The sequence below is a fragment of the Marmota monax genome, unplaced genomic scaffold (genome assembly GCF_021218885.2).
Source record: "Marmota monax isolate L192 unplaced genomic scaffold, Marmota_monax_Labrador192_F-V1.1 WCK01_AAM20220418_F8-fsc00011, whole genome shotgun sequence".
NCBI classification, from domain to species: Eukaryota; Metazoa; Chordata; class Mammalia; order Rodentia; family Sciuridae; genus Marmota; species Marmota monax.
Window position 1 is genome coordinate 8477625 of NW_026693082.1, and position 14599 is coordinate 8492223.

The window sequence follows — 14599 nt, forward strand, 5'->3', positions numbered from 1 at the left end:
GTCCCAATGACTCTTTACCAGCTAATGGGATACCAATGCAAAACTATTTTTGTTGGGTGCAATTTGAGGTCAGAGTCAGTTACTTCTACATGCTAAGAAAAATCTGTAGGCCCATAATTTGGGGGAGAACAATTTTTAAAAGTTTTTCCTTTAGGTTTTAGTTTCAGCTGTTTCTTTCTCCAAGAAAATTATGATTAGGCTAACTAAACCAAATTTAGTCTCAAACTTGTATATTTAGTTCAAACTTGTATATGTTAGAAGCCAGGAAACCACAACTATAGCCAAAAGAAATCTTCATTACTCATTGCCTCAAATTGTACCCGATATGGTTTCAGATGCTATTTTTTGATAACGGTCTTCAGTAAATTCCAGAGATGTCAACACTGTGTTTGAACAGAAAGTTTGAAAAGTTGAAAGATCCTCAGATGAACTTTGAAGGAGGAGAGTGAGGCCCTGTGGGTGGGTGTGGCTGGGTCAGCTAAGCTATGTGTCCATGAAGCTCTTCTCAAGTGGAGCTATGATTTTTATGTCAGCTCATTTACACTTGAGCATTTTTTCTCAGCTGAATTCGTATTTATTTATGTTGATAATATTAAGCAAGAATTTTAGACTGGCAATATTTGTGATAATCCTCAGTTTCTGTTTAAAGAATTAAACTTTTCTAGCTGTTACAATTTATCCAATTATTGAAACCTTTCTAATTCCATGTAAGTGAGGAAACATCCCAAGTCTTGTACTTTGCCTGACTTACTTGCTTTTTGCCTTAGGTGGCTGATCTTGTCAGGTGAAGACCCTTGATGATGTGTTTTCTTTGATAAGTTTAACAAAGGGTGGTAGGTCTCACTGTCCTTTCAGTGGCAGGACACCAAGTAAAGGATTTGTGCAGTCTTGATGATGTTGCCTCTTTGGTAAGTTTGCCAAATATAGCAAAGAAAAATGTAGGCTACCTATTTAAAATTGAATTTCAGATAAACAACAAATACTTTATAAAAAAACATTTAGTGGGTGTCTTTAATTTATCCACTTGCACGGTTCCTTACTCTTGAATGCAGGGATCATGGCTCAGATGCCAGTTAGTGCGACGAAGTTTGAACCTGGTGACATAGAGTGACCTAAATTGGAAGCCAAACTGTAATGATGGGATTACAAAATAAGAGGTAATGGGGACTGTTTTAGTCAGCTTTTTCACTGCTGTGACTAAAAGGACCCATCCAGAGCAAATGTAGAGGAAAGTTGATTTATAGGGCTCACAGCTTTGGAGGTCTTAGTTCTCAGAAGGCCAAAGCCACGCCTCAATTCCCACCTCCTCCAACCACACCCTACCACTTCAATTACCACTCAGTTAATCCCTATTAGGGGATTAAATCACTGATTGGGTTAAGACTCTTACAACCCAATCATTTCTCCTCTGAACCTTCTTGCATTGTCTCACACATGAACTTTTGGGGGATACCCCATCTAAACCATAACAAGGATTTTCCACTGAACTTGTGGCTCCCCTTTGGAAGCAGATACTGATAAAGTTTATTTTTGCAAGTGATCAACTCAACAGGCAGGGTTTGTGAGGCCAATCAAAAGAAGAGGGAGTAGCATTAAATTCTGTTAATTCTCAAAATTGTGGAATGCACAGGGACTTCACTATGGAGTGCATTATGTACGGAAGAGCAAAGAAGACAGAAACGGGGAGAGAAGAGGGATATGACCTCCCAGCAAGGAAAAAAAATCGAATTATATTCCAATATACATATAGGCACAAAAATACCTCACATTGACAGTAATTATTTCTTGCCCAACCCCAAACTGTTTGAATTTCCCAGTGTAGAGTCATTATAGTTTTATTAATTTAATTATGCATAGGTACTCTACAGTATATATTTCATAGCACAAGGGAGGAAGACAGGCTCTTTCAGATGTGATCTGGACCCTTACAGAGTTTGAAGCCTTTTCTAAAGGGAAACTAGAGACCCCTGATTGCAAACTCTCTTGAATGAAGAGTTTAGCTTCTGTTTTACTTGCCTAAACCTGATTCTGTGGCACCTGCTCCTCCTCTCATTTTAGTGATTCACAGAGTCTGACTCTGAAGAGAGCCTGGAAACTTCTTCTAGCAAGGGAGGTGTCCAAGTGCTTCCTCTACAAGAAAGAGAAGTAACAATGGTGGGTATTAGTTTGATTCATCCTACTCCCTCCACAAATAAAGCACAGGGATCTCTTTAGCTAGGATGATCCTTTCCAGTGAACACTCGGGACCTGAGGGGAGAAACTGCCAAGAGTTGAACCCATAGTAATTTCTCAACTTTGTATTCCCAGTCCTTTGTCTTTCCTGAAATTGCCACTGGAGATTCTTTTCATCCTGTCCATTTCCTATTTGTGATCTGTTAGATATCACAAGTAATACTCCACTAAATAAGGATTTAGTTTTAGACTCATTCAATGTATTTTTTTTGCAATTGTTGAGAGTCTTTGGTGTCAGTGAGAAAGAATAAATTAATGGGAGAGGTTCCACAATCAATAGTATATTTTATTTGAGGTTTTCTCTGCAAAATATGGAATTTCACTGTCTTTGAATTTGGTGAGAATTCCCTTTAATGCATTCACAGATTGTTGCATGTGATAGAACTTGATGAAGCTTTCTTACTTTGAAAAAACAATTGACAGATCTGGATTTCAATCCTGGCTCCATATTTTTTTGTTGTTTTGATTTGGGACAAGAGAGTTGTTACTAAACTAAACTATATATATATATATATATATATATATATATATATATATATATATAATTGATATATATATCAATATTTTACTAATCCTGATGAAATGGAAATGATGGAACAGCTTGTGAAAGACCTTTTACAAACTGCACTGGGAATGTCACAACAATGACAATAAAGGAGGGAGAGAGGAAGTGGAGTCCCGTGTTATTGTAGCTAAAATTTCAGTCAGGGAACTATCAAGTCACCCAACAATAAAAACCAGATTTCTCAAAGGTGAAGTCTTGCTTAAGATCAGTACTTAATCATGTCTTGCCTCATGGTTTGGTGGGATTGGAATTGGAGAATACCTGATCAGTTGGCATTTTTGCAATTTATATAAGTTTTCAAAGGAGCAGCTCTGTGGTATTTTTCACATTCTTAAAGACTACATGACCAAAAAAAAAAATATATAGAACTATTGACCTAACGCTATAAAATGCTATAAAACATGCAAGAGGCTATCAAGTTGAGGACAAAAAAATAAGGAAAAAAACAATATATGGATATTCCATGTTGTTATGGTCAAGAATTGATGACCACTTTTGTACTTCTTGGTAAGAAAAAAAAAAGATAAAAAGATAATTTATCTCTTTTGAGCAGCAGCTAAATGAAAGCAATATTTAATTCCACCAGCTCCATTCTCTTGCCAGGTCCTTTGTGCTGGTTAATTTTGATGTTTGATGGAAAGGCAATGCCTAATAGGATTATTTCACACAATGGAGTAATTACTACCTCAGATAATTTTTTTTTTCCAGGAGAAAGTGCTTCTTTATTTTGGTTTTCCTAGTTCCCCTCCCATAATGAGGCTAACTAATGTTGTTTAACCAACTGAAAGCTTCTGGCTTTTAGAGGCAGCCACTGAGAAAGGGCAGATTTGAAATGAGAGAGAGGGGAAGCATTAAGCTAAAAATAAAATGAATGCCAACTCTGACTCTCTCCAAGGGTCTCCAGGGTGTCATAATTTTGGTTAATGAAAGTCCCAAGAGGGAAGGTCATAAATCAATGTTGCTTGGCTGGTTCTGTCCAAGCTGCTGGGCTGAATGTGTCAGGGGAATCTGCAATTGACTATTGGGACCTGGAATCAACCAAGGCATAAAAATGACCTCTGACATGGCCCTGAAGGAAGAGAGTCTCCTGCTAAAATGAAACAAGGCCATGTGCTAACTGACATCAACACATTCTTTTAACCCCAGGACTGGTGCCAACATTTCTGGGAATGGTATGACATGGCTTCCTAATCTCTAAATGGAGGGAAATTTATAGATCACCTCCATGGATCTCAGAAGAAATGGCCAATGTTTCTCTGAATTCACCTTGTACTGCTGTTTTAATGTGACTCAAATATTGATCAGAACTTGCTATATAGAATCATGGCATTTATGGGCTAGAAGTGATCTTCAATGTCATTGTAGTGCTAAAATTTCAAAGTCAGGGAACTAGCGAGTCATCCAACAATAAAAACCAGATTTCTCAAAGGTGAAGTCTTGCTCAGCTAGAAAGGTGACTCCTTGGTAATATTAATAAAGCATATGGTTAAGAGCAGACTGCAATCAGATTGCTTGGGCTTGAGTATCAGTTCTGTCACTTTGCCTTTCTTTATCTCAGAGTCCTTATATGCAAACTAGGGAGAGTTTGCGTATCTATAGTGTAGTATGTAAAAATTAGACCAGGTAATTGTTTAAAGTGCTTAGTAAGTCTGATAAACTAAGTGCTATGTCATGTTTGCTTATATTGTCAAAGAATTTCACAAAATGCTACATAATATTAATTATATGATTTTAAAATGTAGTATTCATCACAGAGTTTAACCTGTGTATGTTTGAAAAGTGGTAAATCATGTATATGGGCAACATCTCTTCGGTCAACACTATTTGATGAACATTCTTGGATCATTTGCACTGATTAGACGTAAATTCTCTCCTTCACTGCATTTGTTCCAGAGCTTGGGAGCTAAAATTCTTTCTATTCCCTCACCCATTCAGCATCTGCTGAGCATCCACTATGTCTTAGATACTGCTTCAGGTTCTGGAGATACAGTAGTGAACAAAAGAGTTGAAAATCCCTACCCCCATTCTAGTATACCCAGTGAACTCTTTAGACTGCTAATTTTTAATATAAGGGAAATGAAGCTTGGGGAATCCCCAGCTGATTGCCCAAAGCCACAGGACTTCCCCTGAGATCCCTTAGCACATCAGCCTTTAAACATTCTTCTTTACCATGCAGTTCAAAAACTGTCTAAAAGGTGTATTTGACTGTCAAATGAGCTAAGGCAGAAACAGTGTGGTCACATAAACATATCAGCTGTTTCCATCTGACTGACTTGTGTTTGTCCCAGCCCCTTGGGGCCACCTCATGGAATTCCCCCTTCCTTCTGTGGTCCACACTGTGCATTTCTGTTACTTCCATTTTAAAGGCTTTTGAAAGATATGGGGATAAGTGAGGGAAATAGCAATGAAAAAGAAAAAAGAATTTTGATTATGGAAATGTTAATAACAGACAGAAAAGCTTATCTTGAGAATTTTTAAGCTTCACACTCCACATTAAGTATGTTCTGTACCTGTTGGGATAAAATGCTTATGTGTATTTGATTTCTTGCCAGACTCTCCAAGTTGCATCCTGAAGTGTTCAGAAGTATTTATTCTCTCAGGATTTATGTATTCAATTACTGTACTTTTATTTTTCATTTTATTATTCATGTAGATATGCATAAGCAGGTAGTTTTACTGTGTATGTATTCATTTATCTTTTAACTATTGTGTTTCTTTATTACTAAGACAGCATCCTGTGAGTAATGAATCATTATGTACCACTAAGAAAGAAAAATTAACATTATCAATTAAATAGCATTTGCTCTCCTTTGCAAAATGCATCCCAATTGGAAAGAGTTGAAAATGTGGAGAGTGAAAACTCTTCATGGGTAAAAAATATTTCTCCTGTGATCCATTACAAAATTATCTCTTTTATCAGATGCCAAGGAATTGTTGCTCTGAAATATTTTATGACTAATTAATTCAAACACCTGCTTAAATGAAAATGAAGACCAAGGAAAAAATGAAGTGTTAAAACCAAATTGGGGGTATTAAGTTCAAGGTACAAACTGAAATTTTTGTAGATAAACAGATGATGTCTGAAATTCACTTCATAAAAAATCTGATGGTAGTTGTCATGGGAGAATATGGATGTGACTGGGATAAATTGTAAATTGTTCAAGTGGATTGCAATTATATGAGGGCTTTTAAATGCTACTCTTTTAAACGTCCAGGAAAAAAAAAAGAGTTACTTTCTGTTTGGTAGTGACAGATTTTTCCAAAAATAAGATTGGGCTCTCATGGGTCTAGGAAATTATGGCTAAGGTGATAGTTTTCAGGTAGAGACTAAAGAATGTGCTTACTGAGACTGTGAGTGAGGCTCATTGCTAGCTCTTCTTTCTTCTGAATATCTTATTGTATTAAGCTGTCTGGGTTCTACATTTTATCTCAGGAGTAGTTGGCTAGTTCCTGCAATTGCAGCTTGCCCTGAAGATCATGTACTACTTTACATCAGTGTTGTTCACTAGCCTAAGGGGTGTAAAGGGTTGGAAGAAAGGATAATTTAAAAAACAACAATTGGGCTGGGGATGTGGCTCAAGCGGTAGCGCCCTCGCCTGGCATGCGTGCGGCCCGGGTTTGATCCTCAGCACCACATACAAACAAAGATGTTGTGTTCGCCGAAAACTAAAAAAAAAATATTAAAAAAAATTTCATTCTCTCTCTCTCTTAAAAAAAATGAAAATAAAAAATAAAAAAAACAACAATAGCAAATAGAATTTGTATTGAATAATCCAGTCATTCTGCTAAATTGCTTATCATATGTTATTTAATTTTCATGTCTATCCTGAAAAATAATACTATTATTGCTTCAATTTTCACCCAGGGGGAAACAGACTGAGAAAACTTCCATGCATTTCCTCCAACTGGCCAGTGGCAGGACCTGGGTATCAACCTATGCCTGGACTCCAAGTTACAGCTACTGCTTTCTCTCCAGCTATACCACAGGAAGAGCAATGGAAATCACGCCCTGTTGAGAGTCACTCTAAGAAGAGGACAAAGGACTGAGCCTCTGTCCAACAATGAGCAGATGCAGACGGATGCAAAGGGATACAGACACAGGAAATGAATGAATCCTTGTAGAAACAAATCAAAGAAGAATGCAGAAAACTCTACTACTAGATAAACAGTTCTAGCAGCAGGGTGAGGCAAAAGAGGATGGTTTTCATTCCCTCCTGAGTCTTTAAGCCATAGCAAGGTGTGCTCATTCTTCTCAAGACTTTGGTGCCCAGGCTGAGCTGGGTAAAAGCATACCATCTCCTGGGACTGGATGGGCCTTCCAGATTTTCATGGTTTGTTCCACTCCATCTGGAAACTTACCCATGCTCACTACTATAATAGAAGAGTATTGTTATTATTTTTTAACCACAGCACTGTCCCTGAAGGGCCTTGACTATCCAACTATCCTTCATTACAAAAATCCAATCATTATTCTTTGCATTTCTACAGATTCAAAGATTATGCCTGCACTGGCAGACCAACTACTACATATTTACTCACAAATATCTCAGTCATATTTAAATAAAAAGAACTTTTGGAGTGGGAAGTTTTGAAGTCATCATCTGGATGGGTGAATATTTGAGTTGCAGGATTGTGAGGGGGGTAGCTCAAGAATGATGTGTATATTCACAAGCAATGAAAGCCATGTGAGGGGGTGGGGCTGTAATGGAGCATCTACCTAGTGCTAGACTTGGCATATAGCATGTTCCTCTCCTACATTCCTCTACGTTTATGAAAATTTCACCAAAGATGATATTAAAGTTCAATGGGGCATTTTGTAAATTCTTCATGGTATCATTGGAGATAAGATTAAGAAATATGGGCTGAGCTAATGCAATTAGTTAGATTAATAATTAGATGATGAACATACTTAGAACATATCACCAAAGATCACATTACCTTCCTTGTCTATGGAATTTATGATTAAATAAAATAATGGAGTCTTATTAAACAAGTACAAATTATTCTAAGTAGCTGTGTGTTAATTCTTATGGAGCAAAGTAAATAATCTTATATTTTTCATGATTATATAGCTCATTATTCCAACCTGTTAAGATCTGTTTGGATTTTGGATTTTGATTTTGTTGATGTGTGAGTGTATTATTCTTCTTGGTTTTTATACAGAAATTTATTAAACATGAATATATCTAAAACATTGATAGAAATGCTCATTAGAGCAAGACTATGAGTTTTGCAATAGCCACCCTCCCCCATGTTGCTAATATGCAACCTCTAAATATGCTCATTTGAACAGTTAATAATCAGTCTAATTGCATTAGTTTGATATGTATTCCTTTTTTATTAATGCATTATAGTTATACATAATATTGTGGTTCATTTTGACATAATTGCACATGCAGGGGATATAATTTGCTCTACTTCAGTCCCTGGTATTTTCATTTTCTCTGGTCTCCTTCTTTTTCCTCTTCCCTTTCCTCTCTGGTCTTTCTTCTATTTATTTATAGTTTTATAAAATTTCTCAATCTTATCTCCAATGATGCCATGACAGATTTATAAAACTCCTCAGTGAAACTCAGGTGTATTTTCTCTATTACGTTTTCTTGAACTATTGTTTCTCATGAATTTGGCCACATTTAAATTTAGCTAAAAGTGATTTGAACAAAAAACAATTTGGTTAAGAAGATAATGTTCATGTTAAAAGGAAATAATGCCCATCAGTATCTTTCCCAGGCTGGTCATTTTTGTGTTATTGGACATAATTGCCACCAATTTGGTGCCTTATGTTTTTTTGTTGATACTCTACTTTTGCTCAGTCATTTCATTTTTTAATTCTAATAGAGTTTTAGTCCATTAATTCTATCAAGCATTACTTATAATGTGGAATAATTGAAACAATCTAAAAGCTCAGCTGTTAATTTAGATGAATGCAAACATCTAGCAATTGATGAAGAAACTTAAAAAAAGAATGCTAGCTTCCAAATACCTTGTAGTAGGGAAAAGATCATATATAATTTTCAGGAAAGCACATGAAAAACTATCACACACTCATATACAGTTATTCATTGTCACTACTTGAATGGAACTATGATTAATTTTTTTTTCAGGTTTCTATTTACTACTTTCCTATAATAAGCACATGTTTTTTAAACACAACTTTAAGTTGTATTTGATTGTTCCACCACCCTATAAGTTTCATATAATTATCTCTTATTGTTGAATCCTTAACTTATCTTCTAAACAATTGTTTAAAATTTCATAGTCTAGATAGAACAATTATTTGGCGATAAATTTAATGTACATAAAATTATAAAAAACAAAAGTCTAAAAATTATGAAAGAATTTTTTAAGACACCATGCTGTAAAACTGGTTCGTGTTTTATCATTCCTCATTGAACTTCTCACAGGAGATACCTGTTTTCAACCAAAGCATTACATTGAGCAATATGGCTTTAACCAAATTACTTTAGGCTAAATAGCATGCTATCTACCTACCAGGCTGGTAACACATTAAGGAAAAAAAAATGATGGGTTTCCTTTTTAGTGAACCCATGCTGGATTTTCTGGATTCTATGGCATCTCTTTTGGATGTTCAAGAGACCATTTCTTCAATAAGCCACTTTAGAACCTTGGCAATTTGAGAAAATTGAGCCACATGTATAAGTCCCTTTTGAAACTATCTAAAGACAACAATAAGGAACAGTCTCCTACTTGAATAAATGCTGATAAACTAAGCTCGGAAGCTGTCCAGGCATTTTATTCCAAGTGCTTCACACTGACTGATTCTCAAGGAAATTGCTCAATTCTCCATTCTCTGGCATTGCTACAGAATCAACTCAAGAACACTACATACATTTAATATTCTTCCTCTCTACAGGTTTCCCAGTGTAATTTTTCCCTTGACCCATCTTACTGTTATGACAATTATTTAAAAAATCGATTTGATTCCAAGGGTTGAGTACTGCTTGGCTCTGCTCATGGTCTGTCCTTATGACACCTGGGAAGGATGTGTATAAAGTTCACAAAAGCTTCTATAAATTGTCAAGAAACTCATTGTGAGCCCTCTAAGAGCTGCTGCCAGGCTTAAGGAGAATAGGTTACACTTAAGATGACTTTGTCTAGATGAGACTGAATGTCTGACTTATTTTCCATCTTGTCTACAAAGGATCCAGTGAGAATTATTCACTTTTAATATCATAGTTTTTTGCCTTCCTAGGGTTTGTCTCTAAATAAAATATTTTTAAAAAGGTCTGGGAATGGGGCTCAGTGGTTAAGCGCCCCTGAGTTCAATCCACGGTACAAAAAAATTAAAAAATAAAATGGTCTAATTACTCTAATTGCATCCCTGAGCACTTGTTCATATAGAGTTGTGTGTCCATGTAATCCCAGTGAAAACTTTTAGAATGATTGGATTCTTCCAGTGGGATACAACATTGTAGTGGCTAATTTCAGCTCTCTTTTTTTTTTCAGTCTTTTCTTCATTAAATAAAAAATGAAAATTAAAAAAAATTAAAACAACAACAATAAAAAAATATATTAGCTCTAGAGACCAACAGCAGGACAGTCTATCAGTGTGAGCTCTCGAGCAGTGGTGATTTCATCAGGGTCTGGTTCTCAGCACAAGACAGAGAGTCCTTATTCCTAGCGTGTAATTCCTGTGCCTTCGTCTACCTTTTGGGAAATGTTACTCAAACTTCCCATGCTGACAAATCAGGCTGAGCACATCCAAGATGAAAATACCCCAGACTCCCAAAGACGAAAAACCCAAGAACCTGAGTGACTCTTTCAATAAAAGAGATGTCATATTTGACAAAAGAAATAGAGAAATTTTGAAATTTATTTTTTCTGGTCCATGATTAGGCAATTTTCTCTGAAATGACAAGGCAATATATTCCACTTCTGTTTCTCTCCCCCCCACTCCTTTTTATTTTATTAGAACAAACGAAGAAATTACTGAGAATGGCTCTAAATAGTGTCTAGTTAATGAAGCTAACAAATTTCTTAAATATTTATTCTCACTTGCAGGGTATTTGGATTGCAGATTTGTAGAAATGTAGCAATGTTGTCAAGTTAAAAATAACTCTTTCACAAGGCAAGGGTACACTGGAATGCTAATCCAAGCCCATAGCTACTCCTCAGAGCCCACATCCTGGGTGTCCTGGCTGCACAAAGTAAACAGCCCCAGCTTGGCTTCCTGGGGAACCTTCACCTTTTTGCTTGAACCACTTTAGAAGTGTGTGCTAAGACTAGCAAGGAGAGAGAAGAAAAATCCTCAAATGGCCCCTCTGAGACCCCACATTCCTTACTGTGCGACTTGTGGGGAAATGTTCTTCCTTCTAGGCCAAAAGTAGTGTCAACATTCTTATCCAGAGGGTGGATAAGTGTCTTACATAAGCAGTGTGCAGCTAGTCTGCACTGTGGTGAAAGCAGTCAAGAGAACACCTGTGGTCAGGAGAGGAAGTTTTGTCCAGGAAGGAAAATGCCTGGAGGGTGGTTTCCCAGCTAAGGCTACACCTCCAGATTTTAGGCAGGGTATCTTCTGGGCCTCACCTCAGTCTGCACACAGGAGGGAACATGTGTCACAGCAATAGGCACAGGGGACTTATACAAAAATGTAAACCACTACTACAGGTGAGAATGACTATACTGAGGAGGACTCTGATGGTTTTGTGTGGATGGAGATATGAATGCAGATTGATGCTGTTTGTGTAAAGGGCCAAAAAAAAAAAAAAGGTGGGGGGTTTAGGCGATCTCAGGGGAAGTTTGGGATAACCATAACTTGCTTAGTCCCTGTACAGCGGACAAAAATACAAAAGTAGGAATGTGTGGGCAAAGATTTGGGAAAATAGAAGCAACTCATTTATCCTCTATGCCTTGTCCTTTAAGGTCTCCAAAGCTCAAAAAAGAAGATTCAGTATCTTATTTTCTCCTATTGCAGGTAAATATTTTATGGTGATGTCCTCTGGCAAACAGATCGGTTAGTTAATAGCATTGAGTATTCCACCTTTGGGAGTCAGGTTAAACTTGAACAAAAACATTAAAAGGTCCTGTAAATTTCCACAGAAAGATTGGATTTTGTTAACATCAGACAAGTAATTACCTTATACACTGTTGAACTTGTTCTACATCATTTTATGTCTGACAAATCCCTGGCTCTCAGTCTGTACTATAATAATTCCCAACTTCCCAATTTAATTTGCCACAATGACAAGAAGCTGCCCTGCACACGCCAGCACCTGATCCCAACAGATTTTCCACATCTCCCAAAGCTACACCAGTGCAATTGTAGCATTAGGGTTTAACTAATCTCCTCCTGTGCCTAAAGCAAGCACCAAATGACATTTAGGATAAAGACCCACAGATCTGGAATGACATTTGGTTACAATTCTACCAGGGCCAGTTTTCTCTCTCTGAGACTGATCCTCTACTCAGATCTCAAGTGGCAAAAATAATTTGATCCTATCTTAAAGCATACTGATTACACTGATTGAGAGCAGAGAGAAAACCCAGCACTGCATGGACACTTCCACACATGTGTAAAAGTTCAACAAATCTACATGACCGTTTTGTTATGGAAGACTTTTTATTTTCTTAAACAGTGACTTTTTTCTTTTAAATCACTGCTGTGTGTGCACATTTGACAGTGAGCTGTTATTTCTTAAAGGCAAGAGGTTAGGCAGCATGTTAAAGTTTCACATTAAGCAACAAAAGAGTTTCAAGGAACGTCCTCAAATTACACCCACAGTTTCAAAGTTCAAGAATTGTGGCTGAGCACTGCTTACCTTACAATTTCAGGTCCAAAGTGGTCTTTAAGTTTAAAGCAGCACATCAAAGGTGCAGGATTTATTTTCTTGCACAAAAGTCTCATCTGTCATAGCACCCAGCTCCCCGGGAGGAACCAGCCCCTTCTTCCCAAACGCCAATGAGGAAGCCAGAGAACACATGTGGGCAGTGGCTTCCCTGAAAGCCTGTCACAGTCTGCACATGCTCTCTGTGATGGAGGTGCCAAATTAACCTTGGCATTAGGCTCACAAAGCACCTCATTGTGAGGCCCTGGACATCTCAGGGGAAGAAAAAGGTTATAAAAAGCTCTAGCCAATCTGAAGTCTTCACGCTTTTGTTGAGATGTGCCTCTTGTTCAGTGAACATAAAAAGGAAATACTGTCTGTTAATTAGCTTCCTGGGGAAAAAAACACACAATATTAAGAGCCCACCAATAGGTTGAGATAACAGGCAGGCATGTCTTCTGAAATTCTGCTGCTGTTCCTGGCTGTTGTGAAAGAGTGTTCTAGTTAAAGTACCATATCACCACTTAGAAAAGTGTCCATAAGCGCTGACAGGACATTTTATTGCAAGAAAGTTTGTGATAATGACTATGCAATAACAATTGCTAACTATCCCCTACCAGGGCTGAAGATAAAAGGGAAATCCACGGCACCTGTGTTATAAAGTCAATCTGCGACATATTATTTCTAGTGAATTCTCCCCATTTAGGTTCTAGAAGTCATTGTGAGAAGGAAGTACATGTCATGGGACATGGACATACAATGACAAGATGAATAAAATACTTGCCTGTTGGGCTGGGGATGTGGCTCAAGTGGTAGCGCGCTCACCTGGCATGCTTGCGGCCAGGGTTCGATCCTCAGCACCACATACAAACAAAGATGTTGTGTCCTCCTAAAACTAAAAAATAAATATTAAAAAAATTCTCTCTCTCTAAAAAGAATACAACAAAAAAACCTTGCCTGTTGCTTTTTTACCTGCATATTTATCCACCTGCTACAGTGTGGCACAGAAAAGAGGTATTGCATCTGGAAATTTTAAGTCAAAATAATTAAACTTCTTCAAAATAAAAATGTCAATACTCAAGCCACGATTAGTCTTTGCATGGAGTTATATGTTCAGTTATTCCACTCTCCTTGGGAGGACGCCAGCCTAAAGTTGTTAATCACAGTGAATAGTTAGTCACAGATGAAAGTAAGGTAGAAAAGTACCTGGAAGGAGAAAGTGAGGCAAAGAGACTCTCGTTCAACATCTGGTTCTGGTTGTACAAACAACCAACTCTGAATCTGGGTAAGTCTTTAGGTCTCTCTGGGTCTGTTTCTTTTTCTGTGGAGTGAAGGAGCTGAACTTGGATGAAAAACTAAATGCCTGCTAGGGCTTGAGTAGGTGCTGAGGTGAGATGGAGAACATGTGTTTGCATTTCAAGCAAAGCTACCTCTCCACAATAGCTGGTTCTCAGTTGGAATGTGGGTTACGTGTGCCAAATCTAATGTTTTAAAAGAAAACAGAGATTCAGATTGTATGTGAAATCTCCTAAATTTTACATGTGATCAACTTAAAATATTTAAAAACAATGTGAGTATCAAACAAAATCTATCTACAGATTCCCCAGTGGACCACCAGTTTGTGACTTTTAGGAGAGGAGATCTTCAGTTTCATTCTGCTGGAAAAAAATAAAGAATCCCGGGAGATTAGTCTCTACAATAAGTTGAGTTTCATGACGCTAAGCCCAAGGTAGAACGGCCTAACACATTTGTGGTGAAATTGAGGACCCTCATTCTTCAAGTTCGTGTTGGTGGTCTCATGATCCATGACCTCATTTGTCTGACCTTCCTTGGAAAGGGGCCTTGTAAGACCCATGGCATCGCTAGCATTCCAAGAATCTGATAAATGAAAGTAGACACGAAAATCTTCTGGGGAGAAAAGGAACTATTGTTCCAGTAATGTAAAGATCAGCCGGATGCAGGATGCAGCACCATTGCTTTATATCAAGACTGAAATGTTGAAAGTAAAAGCAAAAGC

General features: G+C 37.4%; 1 protein-coding gene across 1 annotated transcript in view; it reads right to left on the reverse strand.

The window, feature by feature from the left end:
- Stard13 (StAR related lipid transfer domain containing 13) overlaps positions 1–12793 on the reverse strand; it is a 482586-nt gene extending 469793 nt beyond the window's left edge. The window contains exon 1 of the mRNA XM_046454058.2: positions 12577–12793. The gene's annotated coding sequence lies outside the window, so the exon portion shown is untranslated. The remainder of the gene's footprint in view (positions 1–12576) is intronic.
- Between the last annotated feature and the right edge of the window lie 1806 nt (positions 12794–14599).